We start from the raw sequence: 14356 nt of genomic DNA, 5'->3' as shown, positions 1-14356 counted from the left end.
GTTGATTGATTCGTACATTCTACTGGCAAAGATGGACAGAATGAGAAGCATCAGAGTTTAGCTAGCCCCTTACTTCTCCTCAACAAAGATCTAGAAAATTCACTAGAAGATTCTGATTAGTAAAGCCAAGAAAGAGTCATGATGAGTCATTTTTCTCACCCAGGGTGGCTTAGGAAGAGTCTGTAGACACTGAAGAAGGGATCTGGCCAAGAGGTATGTGGCAGCAGGGAGCATTTCAGTGCTTTGGCATTGACAGAACATGAAGCACTGAGGCAGATGAAAATTCTAGAGGTTCCTGAAGCAGACTTCAGGTGCAGTTTGTCTTCCACTAAAGGTCATAGATTTAAGATGGAAAGGAGCACTTTTGAGTGTTGCCTCTAGTTGTGTACTGAGAACAGAACAAGTTCCAGGAAACAACCAGTATCTATTTGGCTCTGATCCTAGGAGCAGAGCACTATTTCTCAGTGCAGAGGGGAGCCTCTCACCAGGCCAAGAGTGGCTAAGTCAAAGAGCAGTATACTAAAATTTCCAACCATAAACAAGCAGAAACACTCAAATCTGGGTCAGGAACATAGGGAATAGACTTCTCCCTATCCTCCCCCCGCCCAGTTCACATCACTTTGGAGCACTAGTAGGTCTCCAGCCAGAGCTGTGAAAGCAGCAGAAGGATAAAAGAAGTCAGAAGCTCAAGTTGGACATCTCCCTGCCCCAAAATGAACAGAGTCCAGTACTACTATCAAGACCAAAGTCAAGAAGGAGCCTGGAGGATTGAACAAACAAGCAAAAGAAAAACCCCACCATAAAGAGATACTATGACGGGACACAAACCTAAAAGAAGAGACTGACTCAAAGACATGTACAAGCAAAATCTCAAAGAAAAACTCAACTTGAACACATGTCCAACAAGAATTCTTAAAAGAAATAAAGGAACAGTTAATGAAGGAGCTAAAAATTATTTTAAAACCCAAATGAGATGGGCAGCTAGGTGGTGCAGTGGATTGAGACCTGGCCCTGGAGTCAGGAGTACCTGAGTTCAAATCCAGCCTCAAACACTTAATAATTACCTAGCTGTATGGCCTTGGGCAAGCCACTTAAGTCCATTTGCTTTGCAAAAAAAAAAAACAACCTAAAAAAAATGAAAGCCTGAGAGGAAAGAATGGGAAATGAGACAAGAGCTAGGAAAGAAAGACATAAAAAAGAAATAAGAGCTTGGAAAAAGAGGTACAAAACTTTGCTAAAAAAACGTAACTCCTTGAAAATTAGAACTGTTCAAATGGAAACTAATGACTCAAGGTGGCATCAAGAAATATTCTCTGATGGCTTCAACTATCATCTCTGTACAGGTAAATCTCAAGCCTTCAACCCTGACCAGTCCCTCCTCCTGAGTACACATTTCCAGTTTCTTCTTGGACATCTCAAACTGAATGTCCTAGCAAGACCTCCACCTCAACATGTCTTGAAATCAGCATCTTTCCCCTCAAATTTGTTCAAAATCTCTAGGTTATCTTTGACTCTTGCTCATCTCTCACTTTCCATATTTGATGAGTTACCATTTCCTGTCAGTTCTTCCTCCCCAGTCTCTCTTTCATCTGTGCCCTAGCCCCATAACCCCATTGCCATTTTATATAGGTCTTTCTTCATTCCTATATTAATATAATTTCCTTCTGCCTCCAATCTCTTAAGTTGCTCTGTGCTTTCTTTCCTACTGTGACCCAATGAATCACCCTTGGGCATGAGTCTGATTACATCACTGTCCAAAGTCTAACATTAGTTACTTGGTGCCTACTGAGTAAGACCCAGTCTCTCTAACTTGTCTGTCAAGGTCCTTCATAGTCTCTTACCTCCCTGCCTATCCAGAATTAGCTCAGATCTACAGTCATCCTTAAAGGCTCTGCTTCATGCCAGACTTACCAAGAATGCTCAGCCCTTTGGTTGCATAGGTCAGAGAAAATCTGTCAGATATTTTCCTGAAAAGTAGATTAACTAATGAGCATTTATTAGGTATTTACCTACTCTGTGTCAGTACTATGCTAGGCTCTGGGAATACAAAGAGGAAAATGAAACAATCCCTGCCCTCATGAAGCTTGCATTGTAATGATTGAGGCACAATGTAGGTGTGTATGAAATACATACAAACCAGATATAAGCTAATGAAAATGGAGGCAGCAAGCACCTAGGAGAAGCAGGCAAGACCTTAAGTAGAAAGTAGTCTCAAAGTAAAACAGGAATTCCAAGAGGTGGGGGTAGGGATAATGTGTTCCAGGCATGGACAACAGCCTCAAAAGAGAAATGGACATCAGAGATAGAGTGTCACATGAGGAAAAGCAAGATGGCTGGTCTGACTAGAGAAAAGTCTCTGTGGAGGGGTCCTCTGGAAAGGTAAAATGAAGGCAAGTTGTGGAGAACTTGGACTATCAAACAGGGAAATTTATATTTGATCTTTAAGGTGATAGGGAGCTACTGGAGTTTATTCAGTAGGTGAGTAACACTTGGGGAAAAACACTTCCTCAACTGAGTTGGCAGGTATGCTAGAGAAGGCAGTGAGACCATTTCAGAAGCTTTTGCAGTAAAACGAAGAAAGGTGAGGGTGGCAACTGTGGAAATAGAGAGATGATGGGGAAGGACTCAAGGCTGTATTTTGGGTTGCTTGACTATCAACGATTAGTTGCATTTCCCTTCTGATTCACTCTCCATTTGTTAGCCTTCCTGCTCGCAGAATTAGCTGTCACCCCATATTCTCCTTCCCTAGTATGCTCATCATTTTCCATTTCCGAGGGTTTTCCCCAAATTATTCAAGAGACTCCTAAATATCTGAGAGAGTATTTTTCTCCTGAGTTACTCCTTGATTCCACAGATTCCCAGAACTAGTTGGCCCACTTCCTGGTGTTGCCTAGTCTGTTCCCTGGCATCCAGGAGAGAAGTTACACAACCACTCCTCTTCCATTCCTTTTTCCACATGTAGGGCCTGTTCATCCTCAGAAGGTGTGGGAAAAGAGAATCGTAGAACCACACAACTGTAAGGATGCTAGTGACCAGTGATATACTAGGGAAGCACATCTCTATAAATGAGAAAACTGAGGTCCAGAGAAAGCTAATCACTTCCCCAAGGTCGAAAAGACAATGAGCTGCAGAACTGTTGGTGAATATTTAATTGATTAGCCGAGTTCTGCAGACTGTGGAAGGGACTTTCTACTATTTGGTCATAATGCTTTTATATATTTTCAAAATTCAAGTACCTTTTAAGAAAAATCAGTCCTCGTGCCAGCTGTGTGGGAGAGATAAGAGAGGTAAGATTATCCACAGCTTACAGATGTGGAAACTGACACCCAGAGAGTGGCTATAGCCCAGAATTGCAGCCCTGGTCTCCTGACTGCTCACCTAGGATTCTTTCCCCTAGGCCAGAATACATCTGGTACATCTGACATTTGCTCATTGCAGCAATAGATAGCCTTATGTCCATCTCCAAAGCACAGCTTATGGCCATCAGCAGGGCCTTCTTACCCCTGCCTACCTGCAAGAAAGATCAAGTCTTCAGGGAAAGGCCTGGAGCTTAGGCTTCCTAGCTGGGCCTGACCCAGATATAAGTGACTGTGTTACAGTGGTTGGAGTCACAAAGACTTTGGTACTTTTTCCAAGTATTAACTCCTTTGATTCTCACAACAACCCTGGAAGATAGATGCTCTTATTATCATTACCATTTTCCGGGTAAACAAGCTGAGGGAAAAAAAAATTGACCTGCCTTAGGGGTTACCTGCCTTGCTTAGGGTAACATAACAAGTGTCCGAGGCCACATTTGAACTCAGGCCTTCCCAGATACCAGGCCCAGCACTCTAAAAACTAGAGTACCAACAGCTGCTTCTTTTGAATAATTAATTCCAAAGATACTTCATAAGAGTGTTGAGAAGCTCAAATGAGAAAGTATATGTGAAGCCCTTCTCAAACTTTATAACAATGTAGAGATTTTTATTTGAGAAGCTAAACTCATTATCTTTTTAAAAATAAATATAGAAGGCTTCACGAATTTAGCATGGCGTTCTTGCATAGGGGCCATGCTCATCTTGTCTGTACAGTTCCAATTTTAGTATGTGCGCTGCTTAAGTGAACACTCATTGTCTTTTCATCTAAATTTACCCCCCTCCTACAAACCTGTCGATGAGCCAACAAACGTTTATTAAGCCCTTACTATGTGTTATTCACTTTCTTATCTCCAGTCTTCCTGGTCATCAATGTTAGAGATTTCAGAGCCATTTCTCTTTTATTTTGCTTCTTTTAATCCCTTCCACATCTTCCCATTTTACTTCATGGCATCTTGTGCATCTTCATCACTCCCAGCCCATTACCCTCTCCATTGCAGGTCCCAGTTGCCTCACCCCTTCTCTTCACTTTTCAGGGCAACAGCCTAGTTCAGCCTCTTCATTCCTCTCACCTGGATAATTCTCGATGTTTCCTCACTGGTTTGCCTACTTAAAGTTGCTCCCCTTTGGAATCCATCCTATACATCAAGGTTGGGGAACCTTTTCCTTGCCAAGGTCCATTTGGATATTTATAACATCATTTGTGGGCTAATATTTGGTCAACCATTTAAATAATTCACCTGTAAAAAGCTCCTAGAGTTATTGAATTTCAAGTCCTGTCTGTGGTGACAGCACCAGACTAAATGACCTGCAGGCCAGCCAATTCCCCGCCTCTGCTATGAATATTTGCCAGAATCATCTTATGACCTAGATCTGACTCTGTTACCCCCTGCTCATGATCATCCATGGATCTTCATTGCTTCTAGGAAAAAAATGCAGTCTCCTTAGGGCTACATTCAAGGCCTTCCACCATGTGGCTTCCATAAACCTTCCTCATTTTATTCATGTTATTCTCTTTCACAAACTCTTTCTATTTCAACCAGACTGGACTCCTAGATTTCCCCCCAACTGAACATGTTCTCTTTAGCCTCCTGGCAGTCATGCAAGCTGTTTCCCATGCCCAAAATAGCCTCCTTCCTCATATGGCCTTTTCAGGGGCCTTATCTTCCTGAGGTTCAGATTCTGTGCCTATTATTCCATGAAGGTTTTCCTACCCTCCCAGTTTTTAGTTTTCTCTCCCTTCTCCTTATCCTCTTCTTCATGGACATTTTACAACTCCCCAGAAGAACAGAAGCTTCTTTTTGTTTGTTTTTGTTTCTGTTTTTGCAAGGCAGTGGGATTACATGACTTACTCAAGGTCACACAACCAGATCTATTATTAAGTGTCTGAAGTTGGATTTGAACTCAGGTGCTCTATCCACTGCAACACCTAGCTACCCCTAGAACAGAAGCTTCTCAAAGGAAGTTGGGGACTATTCTCAGTATTTCTTGGTGTCTAACATAGGAGGGCTCTATAAGGAGAAGGTACAAGGACTTGTCTGTTGAATTAAATCACATTTAAGGAGCCTCCTTCCTGGACACCAGTTTTCCTCACCTGATTAGCTTCTTTTCCACCCAATATTCAAGATAATTGAAAATGAAGTTTTAATAGCAGGCACTGCAAATGCTTTTTGCTACTGACTGCTGTCAGTGAAACCTGAGAGGGCTACTGATAATATGCAGCCAGACACTGCTGGCTTAATGGAAGTTGGAGATGGGAATCGGCAACTACGATTTATTCTCCCTATTTGCAAACTGTGGCAGAAAGTGGTGATGCTGGTCATACTGTGGAGCATTTAAAGCCAATTTCTTTCCAAGATAGCAAATTGAATTTGATGCTACATTTTGGATAAGTGTGGTAATGTTGAAATTACCGTAAAATTGACAAAGCCCTGGCGGATTCCACTGGAAGCCAAACGGATGGAGAAGCTTTGTTTACTTAGGAAAATCTCTACCTATTGTTCTTACCTGAAGAGGAGAAGTGCTTTAATATGTTGGAGTTATCATAATTTTCTTGAAGATTGTTCTCCATAGTAAGTGTTTTAGCTCATCTACATAATCCTCCACACAGGAAATGCAGATGTAATAAGAGAAAGATAATTGTAGGAGTTGGGAAAAGAGCTAGGATGGAGAAGAGCTAGGTACCTAACAACTCAGAGATTGTATTTTTATTTGCCATCGACTAAGTGCTAGGAACATGTATGGCACTTATATAAGAAAGAAATATGCATTCTCTGCTCCCCAAAGAATTCTTCCTCAGCATCAGTGATTGCCAAGCCTGGGTCTTATATTACCTAGGGTATTGCCAACTCTATTATCAGATTGCACAAAATAGTCAGAAAAATCTCAAAATGTAGGGAATATTCATCTCCTTTTATTTGTCATTCTATATGGTGACATTCCCTCCGGACCTGCTCCAGTTTGTTACTGCTTCAGTGGCTTGGTGGTTTCATTGATGCCACCTTGCCACCCTTTGACTCCTCCGTGATCCTTGCCCCCGTTTGGAGGAGTTTTTGTCGGGATTTTGTTTTGGTTTTGTGTTATTTTCCCCCACAAACCCCCCATGGAGGATCCACCCGATGCACTGGCAGTCTTCCTCTAGGTCTTGTTAATGTTGCATGGGCACCAGGGCCACACTCAGGCTGCCCATCTGTTCTCCCTAGTTCTTGCCGCATGAATGCACACTCTGAAATACAGGCAAGAATCATGGGCTCTTGAGGATGAACAGAAATTGAGGCCTAGTGTTTTGAACATTAAATGACAGAGGGGGTTCAACAAGATGTTTTCTAAGGTCCCTTTCAACTCTTAAATCTTGATTCTAAGATGATTTTAAGAAAGATAAAAATGTACAAGCTGGAAGGGAATGGGTTTTCGTGGTGAAATCTGGTGTATAGTACCATTATTTTCCACTGGCTATATAGTTATATATTCACCTTCTCCACTCACTCGTTTAGTGTCTTAGCTTTATTCTCCCCCAAAATTGTTTTGTCATTTAGCTCCATTCACACCCACTCACCCCAACACACACATGCACATGTTTACACAAAACAGTACAGAACCCCAGAAAAACTGGAAAAACCGAGCAGTCACACAAAGAGATGTGAGATGTATTAATTCTGGTTTATTTACTTGTGGAAATAAGCCAATGATATTCTTCTTTTCTCCTCCTGGGTCCTAAAGAGTTGTGCTGGGACCACCATTCAGGCATTAGCTGCATCTGTTGCCACTACTGAATGAAATCCATTCTGGGGGAATATTTTTCCAGAAGAGACTTTTCATTTTTCCCCATGTGACGTTTTTTTTTTTTCAAATACTTATTGAGTAATTAACTTAAACAAACACATGTGTACCAGTGTCACAAGTAGAATTTTGTTTCATTTTTGTACTGTTGGTTTTTTCCTGTGATCAGAGAAACTCAGTACTCCTCAGAGACTGAGGGTTCCAGATGTGATGAAACACCACTAGCACTGCTGGTGGCCTCAAATACAATGGTTTGTGTTGCTTTTTGCAATCTCAGTGTGCTATATTGGTAAATAAATTACTAAATCAATGACCCTGGAAATGGGAACTGTTTTTAATCTCCCATTTCCTCTTTCTTCTCCAATGCTTTTTATTCTTTTTGCTCCCCTAGCATTCTTCGTCATGGGACATAATAATAATAGCAAACATTTCTAAAAGGCTTTAAAGTTTGCAAAGCATTTTATAAACATGAGCTCATTTGATTCTCACAAATAGCCCGTGAATTGGGTGATATTATTTCCCCCAGCTTTTACATGTAAATAATATTGAAAATGAAACAGAATGTAACTTGCATAGGATCACAAAACTTGAACTCAAGTCCTCTTGATTCCAAGCCTGACTCTATCTGCTATACCACCTAGAAGGGAACCTTAAGCTCTCAAAAGTCAGGAAATCTCCCAAGCTAGAACAGCTTTCAACAAGTTCTGTGATGTGGAAGAGTCTGGACAAATCTGGAAAAACTCACCAGCAGAATGGTGACAGAGTGATGCATCTTTCAGGAATAGTAACTCTGCAGGAGGAATTGGTGTGTGGAGCCCCCTCACTGGGGAAATGAGGGATCTTGAAGGACTGGATTCCAGTGTACATTATTTCAAACAACATCATCATTTTAAAATATAATACTAATTACATGAAGTTAAAGAATAGTTCAATAACTGATCACTGCACAGGTTATTGACATAAATCATTAGTTATTTGGATAAATATGTCCATTTCCCCCTTCCCCTGAGGATCCATTCACACAAACACAAACAAACACACACACAAACATGTACACACAGACAGAAACTGCTTTGAGTATGGATACAGAGTTAGCTGTTTCTTTCCCCTGGTAAGATGGTAAAATGTTGCATTATATGTCATTCCTGAAGACTTCCCTAAAGGAGGACCAGGAAACGAATCAAAAAGAAAAAGGGAGCCCCCATTTGCCTTTATATTTTTACTGTTTTTGTCATTTATACCCTAACTTCTTAATAAAATTATTCAGTTATCTTCTCAGTAATACAAACGTCTATACAGAAAGGGGAGTGATTCAAGCCAACATCATTCTCTTTCTTTCTATACCTCATCTGCTTGCCCTCACTGAGGTCACATCATCCCTATTCTGAGTCAGTTCAGAGTGCTCCTTCCTACCTGAGGCCTGCCCCTAATTGCTCAGTATGCCTTCTCTCCATTTGATATCCAACTCAGGTGGCACCTGAGTCATTGCTCTGTGTCTGTGTGTATATGAATCCACGTGTATGTACATGTGTAATTTACATGCATGTATGTTTGTCTCTAGATATATTGTATATTTTCTCTGTTTGTGTGTGCATGTGTATATTATGTTGCATTTTTTGTTTATTTGTATTTATATGAATGTGTATACGTGTTATGTGAATGTGTGTATATATGTACATGTATATATGATTATCTGTGTTCGTGAGTATATATGTGTGTGTGTGTGTGTGTGTGTGTGTATAACTTTAGTTTTTCCTAGACTCCTTGGAATCTCTCCTTTACCTCCATCACATTCTACTCTCTGATTTTTTTTTTCTGTATTCCATATTCCCTTAGTATATTATAAGATCTTTCAGGACATAAATTATTTCCAGGGTATCGTTGTTTCTTCAGTTTCTAGCATAGGGCCTGACAGGAAGTAAGTCTTAATAAGTCAGTGAACCACCTCAGGAGGTAAGGAGATGTTCTTCATCCAACCCACACCTAGTATTTAAGGGGAAGTCTCCAACCCCTTGTTGGGGCTTTTGTTGGTCATGGACAAGTTGGACTCCAGGTCTCTAAGTAGAACCCTAACCAGGAGTTCTGGAACCTTGAAAGGTAGGAGTCGGGGCATGGAGGATATTTTCTCTAATTGGATGCAGATGTTCCATTTAAGCCCCCTAGAATGAGGCAGGAAGGTAGAGGCAGCCATTAATTATGGATATGGAAGGAGTGGGGTGTCTGAGTTGTAGAGAGAGAGAGAGGACATCCTCATGGCACAAGATGGGTCTTGGGAAAAAAGTTAGGTTCTTTGTATTGCCTCCTGAATACTGACCTACTATGTTGAAATCTTAATTGTTTAGCCCTAGTTCTAACTCATCCTTTGATTCTCTGATTCAGTTGATGAACTGAATTGAAACTCAATGCCCTTTCATTGTCCTTTTACCCAGCAAAATATACCTGCATGGCATTCCCAATTCTCAGATTCTTTGTAGTAAACCCATTCTGATAGAGTACTAAGATATTTGTAGCTGGTTTTTGGCTTCCTACCATTTTCCAACAAAATTTGTATTTTACCCCAAAGAAGCAGATATGATGGTGAGAATTTTAGGTGCAAGGTTGATCCTGTGGGGGAGAGAATCTTTGATGCAATGGTGACATTTTGCCCCACTACTCATTCATAGTCTGAAAACTGACCCCCAGGCTGCCTTTGTGGAAATTGATCCCTGTTTGTCCTTGTCCTAAAAACTGAGCCCTGTATAAATTTTTGACCCTCCTTTCCCACCAGAGAATAGATTAAGATTCCCTAGAGGCAGAGACAAGGAAGCTGAGAAGAAGAGGACTGGGTGTCTATTCTCCTAAGTGTCTGAATAGGGAGTGTACACACAGCCAAGATTACTGGGTGACTTGATTTTCAATCAAAAATTGAAGAATTCGAAGACAGGAACTAATCATGTTGCCCTGACTCCCAAAACTATTGACAGGATTGTTGTAGAGATGAATCATTTCTTTGTGTAGATGCAGCTTGAAGCACACAAACTATCACTACCCTTTAAGCCTTCCCTATAGTTGTATAACTTTAGAGGACAGAGGAATGAAATAAGCAATAGCATCTCCCCTGAAAAGATGCTGATTCCTGAGAGTGGTTTTGTTTTTAATGGGGCAGTAAGGCAAACTCTAAGGTACACTGAAAGTTCTACTCTTATCTTTCTGATTCTTAAACAGATGAGAGCTTAAAGATTTCAGTTTTGCTTTTCCCATATTCTTTGTCATGAAAAAATAAGATGAGCTATTGTAAAAATAAGTTTATATCTGACCTCCATCCTCCTAATAGGATACCAAGCTCCCAAGATAATGATGCATCCAAGTAAGAGAAACGACTCAAACTTATAGTAAGGAAAGCACAAATTGTAAAATATTAGATGGAATATCTATTAAGTTCTTACTGTATACTTGGCTTGGTGCTAAATGCGAGTCACTACTGCTGGTCATGTTTGTTGGCTATTTTTTATGATCAAGCAGTATTTTTATTCCCAGAGATAGAAGTCCAACCTTGGAGTCAGGAAGAACTGACTTTAAATCTTGCCTCTGCCTCATTCTGGCTCCCATAGCCAGTTGTCCAGGACTGTGTTAAATATGTGGTGCCAACCTGCATTAATGGACAGCCTTTCTCTATCAGGTACTCCCTGAAAAGAGTAAATCTCAAATTTTGATTTATTTTTAATCCTAAATTCAGGTCTTGCCTTTGACATATATTATGTGATCATAGGCTTATACTAATAGACTTAATTATATTAATATATTATAGGTTAATATATTTCTCCATCTTGATGGGTAAAAAAAAAATCCATACTGAGAGACCTCTCCATCCTACACCATTGAACTTAGTGGTTCAGTTTTGTTTTTTTTTTTTAGGTTTTTCAAGGCAAATGGGGTTAAGTGGCTTGCCCAAGGCCACACAGCTAGGTAATTATTAAGTGTCTGAGGTCGGATTTGAACCCAGGTACTCCTGACTCCAAGGCTGTTGCTTTATCCACTACACCACCTAGCCACCCCTTAGTGGTTCAGTTTTAAAAAAATCATACTTCCCAAACAACTCTGACCTAATATGGTACATTCAGCATATGACTACTCAAATTGGTCCAGGTTTTCATCATCATTTCATTGATATTAATCACAATCCATCATTACCTTCTCATCCTGGGTAATTCCTGAACATATTGTTTCATAGATTCTTACCTCAGGATGTACCCATTATGATGGTGTCCTTCTTCTTGGTCTTGTCATAAAATGAGGGGAGAAGCATTTACACTTTCTAGCTATTGTCCCTCACTTGTATCACATGACTATCTTTTATGGTTATATATTCCCTCAATGAAATGCTTAGGACGTGCGATTTTAAAAACTGGTATAATTCCAGGCCTTTACAAAAACGGAAAGAAGCCCATGGTACTCTATTTAACTTTATTCCATTTGTAGGGCAGTTGTTTAGAGGTGATCCTATTTATGACAACAGTCACAAAAACAGGACATGGTTATAAAAGTTTTGAATGGTAGCATTCAAAAACCTTAAAAAATAGGCTATTACTCCAGGAAAATAGTCTTTGTAAAAGGTAGTAAAACACTCCCCACTTGTTAGAACGAAATTGGGGCCTTTTGTCTCTTAAAAATTAGAGAGGGAAAAAAACTAAGGAAGTGTGGCAGACGCAGCTTAGCCCAGTGGATGAAACAATAGCTCAGGTGTCAGATGACCTGGATTCAGATCCAATGACATAGCTTACCAAATCTCTTTCCTTATCAGTGAATTGGGAATCTCAAGTCAACACTACTTAGTTCTCCATGCTAAACTACTCAACTTTTCTGTTTCCTCATCTTTAAAATGGGAATAGTAAGTCTCACACCAATTAACTCACAAGATTGTTAGAAGGAAAATTTTATAGATAGACACATGAGTTCTTATAATCATCGTAATCAAGTTAGGTTACAATTTACATATTGATTTAAAAAACTGGTTATGTATGTCCATTTTGTTTAATCTGAAAGGTTTTCTTTTATTTAAAAAGAATAGTAGTGCTAAAGAAATAGAATTTCGTCTTTTAAGATTCTGTTTTCACAGTATTGGCATACAGGATTGAATATATTTCTCTGATTTTGTGATGAGTTGCACAAAACCAATTTAGAGCTTCAATAAGGATTATCTGTAGTTTGTCTGGAGTCCATCAAAATCCAACTTTAACAAAAAGTGTGGGAGAGTGTTTTTTTCTTGGATTATAGTAATAATTCTGAGTTATTAAAGGAAGATTTTCTTCAAGGTCATTGGACATTTCTGATTGATGGCTATTCCTCACTCTGAGGAGTTGTGATTAGAACTAACCCTTTCACAGAGACTGTAGGCATCTTCATTCTCTTATTTGATTGGATAGTCAGGCTACAGAGAAAGAATAGAAGTTTGAGTTGTCTTCAGATTGAAAAGCAAAGAAATGGTACTCAAGGGAAGATAGCAATCTAAAAATGATTTGAATATGATAATCCTGACTTTGTAGCTCCCTTTTGTCACTTGTTAAAATAGTAATCTTTGGCCAAGAAGTCTTAGCTGTATGACCCTAGCTAGTTCTTCAATTTCTCTTGGATTCCTTTTTAACATTAAGAGTCTGTTGTGAGTGTTTGTCTAGTTTTGTGGTTTTACCAGGAAGTTGAGAGGGGAGGTGGTGAAAGAAAGCTACAGCTGGGTCTCTATGGGGTTTAAATTTGTGTGTGGTCACAGAATCAACCCACCCATAATTAGAATGTTGCTTTGGTCAAGTTTATACTCTGACAATTTAGCCCCTGCAGAATAAATCAGGATCTAATAAGAGCAGTTGAAGGGATGCCAATCGTGCTTTAAAAAGTTGGCCAATGGAAGATTGTGGGGGTTTTTCCTCACTTATTGCAGAAAACCAGTAAATTAAGTTGCTTTGTACTTGGTGGCCTTCAGGTGTCCCCACCCATTTTGTATCAGTGGCCCTCAGCCCAAGTGAGGTCCCCAGGCCTTCTCTGTGAGCTTGCGATCTTAAATGGCTAAAGCAATTTTTTTGTTGGTTGAGAAGGTGATAGATGGATCTTATTAATGATTCTTTTCATGTGTGAAGAGTTCAGTCCTGGAGCCACAACCATGCACACAGATGCTACCCTGGAAGTTTGCTCTTGGCACCAGTGCTCACTTTGCACTGTTTATTCTTAGCAAAGGACAAGGTCTAGGAGACAGGCAATTGTCCAAATACTGAATGATAATGCTCTGACCAGCCAGAAAGAAAGTCAGAATCTAAAGAGGACTGCCCAGAGTTGTTACTATGATGCCTGCTGCTTCTATTTCTTGAGTGCTTTCAAACTGGCAAAGTCCTTTACATTAATTATCTCTCATGATCCTCACGAGAACCCTGGGAAGTAAGTGCTAAAAGATATTGTTATCCTCAGTTGGACATTAAGAAACCATATTTAAAAGGGTTAAATGACTTGTTGTCAGTCACATAGCTAGTGTCTGAGGAAGGATCAGAACTCAGGTGTTCCTACTACCGAGTCCAGCTCTCTATCTACGGTCTTTTATCCAATTGTGCTTCATAGATTTTCACTAATTGTTTGTTGATGACAACATAGAAGAAAAAATATGCAAATCATGACAGCAACTGCAGGAAACTTTAGGGGTTTCTCTCCTATTTGCCCTTCCTAGATACTCTCTTCTCCCCAGATTTTAAAATACCACTTTTTCCTGGTTTTCCTCTTACCCATCTGTCTAACTGCTCCTTTGCTGGATCCTCATCCAGATCATTCGTTCTAACCACAGTTAGTCAAAACTTTTCCTTTTTCTAAAACTGGGAAACATCATATATCTCCTGAGGATATATCTATGTTTGCATAATAAATAAAACAGTTTAGTTGAAAAATGATGGAGTTTCCTGTTATTCTGTTTAGTTTCATACAGAATCTCTTTTTTCTTTAGTTTTTAAAAAAATTTACCATAGAGTCTGGACTTGTGTTTTGTTAATATAAATTTAAATAAACCTGATCAGCTAAATGGCAACTATCCCTTAGAACTTTTTAATGCTTTGTAGGTACACACATTTCTTCTAACCTATTCTGTTCTCAGTTTTATGCTAGACACTCTGAGAAATACAGAGAATTCAAAACCTGCAACCGTACTCTTAGCTTACCATCTAGTTGGAGTCACAAGACTCACACGTGAGCAAAAGTTGGAGAGCAGTATAGTG

At 39.7% G+C, this 14356-nt stretch overlaps 1 protein-coding gene and 1 non-coding gene across 7 annotated transcripts in view; one reads left to right on the top strand and one right to left on the bottom strand.

Annotated features, from left to right (window-relative positions):
• TENM1 (teneurin transmembrane protein 1) overlaps window positions 1-14356 on the top strand; it is a 1637812-nt gene that overhangs the window by 1063768 nt on the left and 559688 nt on the right. The gene's annotated exons all lie outside the window — the stretch shown is intronic.
• On the bottom strand, window positions 3999-4106 carry LOC141503713 (U6 spliceosomal RNA). The gene has a single exon (XR_012473041.1). It is a non-coding gene; the product is annotated as a U6 spliceosomal RNA (small nuclear RNA).

Source organism: Macrotis lagotis, chromosome X, assembly GCF_037893015.1.
Source record: "Macrotis lagotis isolate mMagLag1 chromosome X, bilby.v1.9.chrom.fasta, whole genome shotgun sequence".
Taxonomy (NCBI): domain Eukaryota; kingdom Metazoa; phylum Chordata; class Mammalia; order Peramelemorphia; family Peramelidae; genus Macrotis; species Macrotis lagotis.
This window is presented reverse-complemented; position numbering and strand designations above follow the sequence as displayed.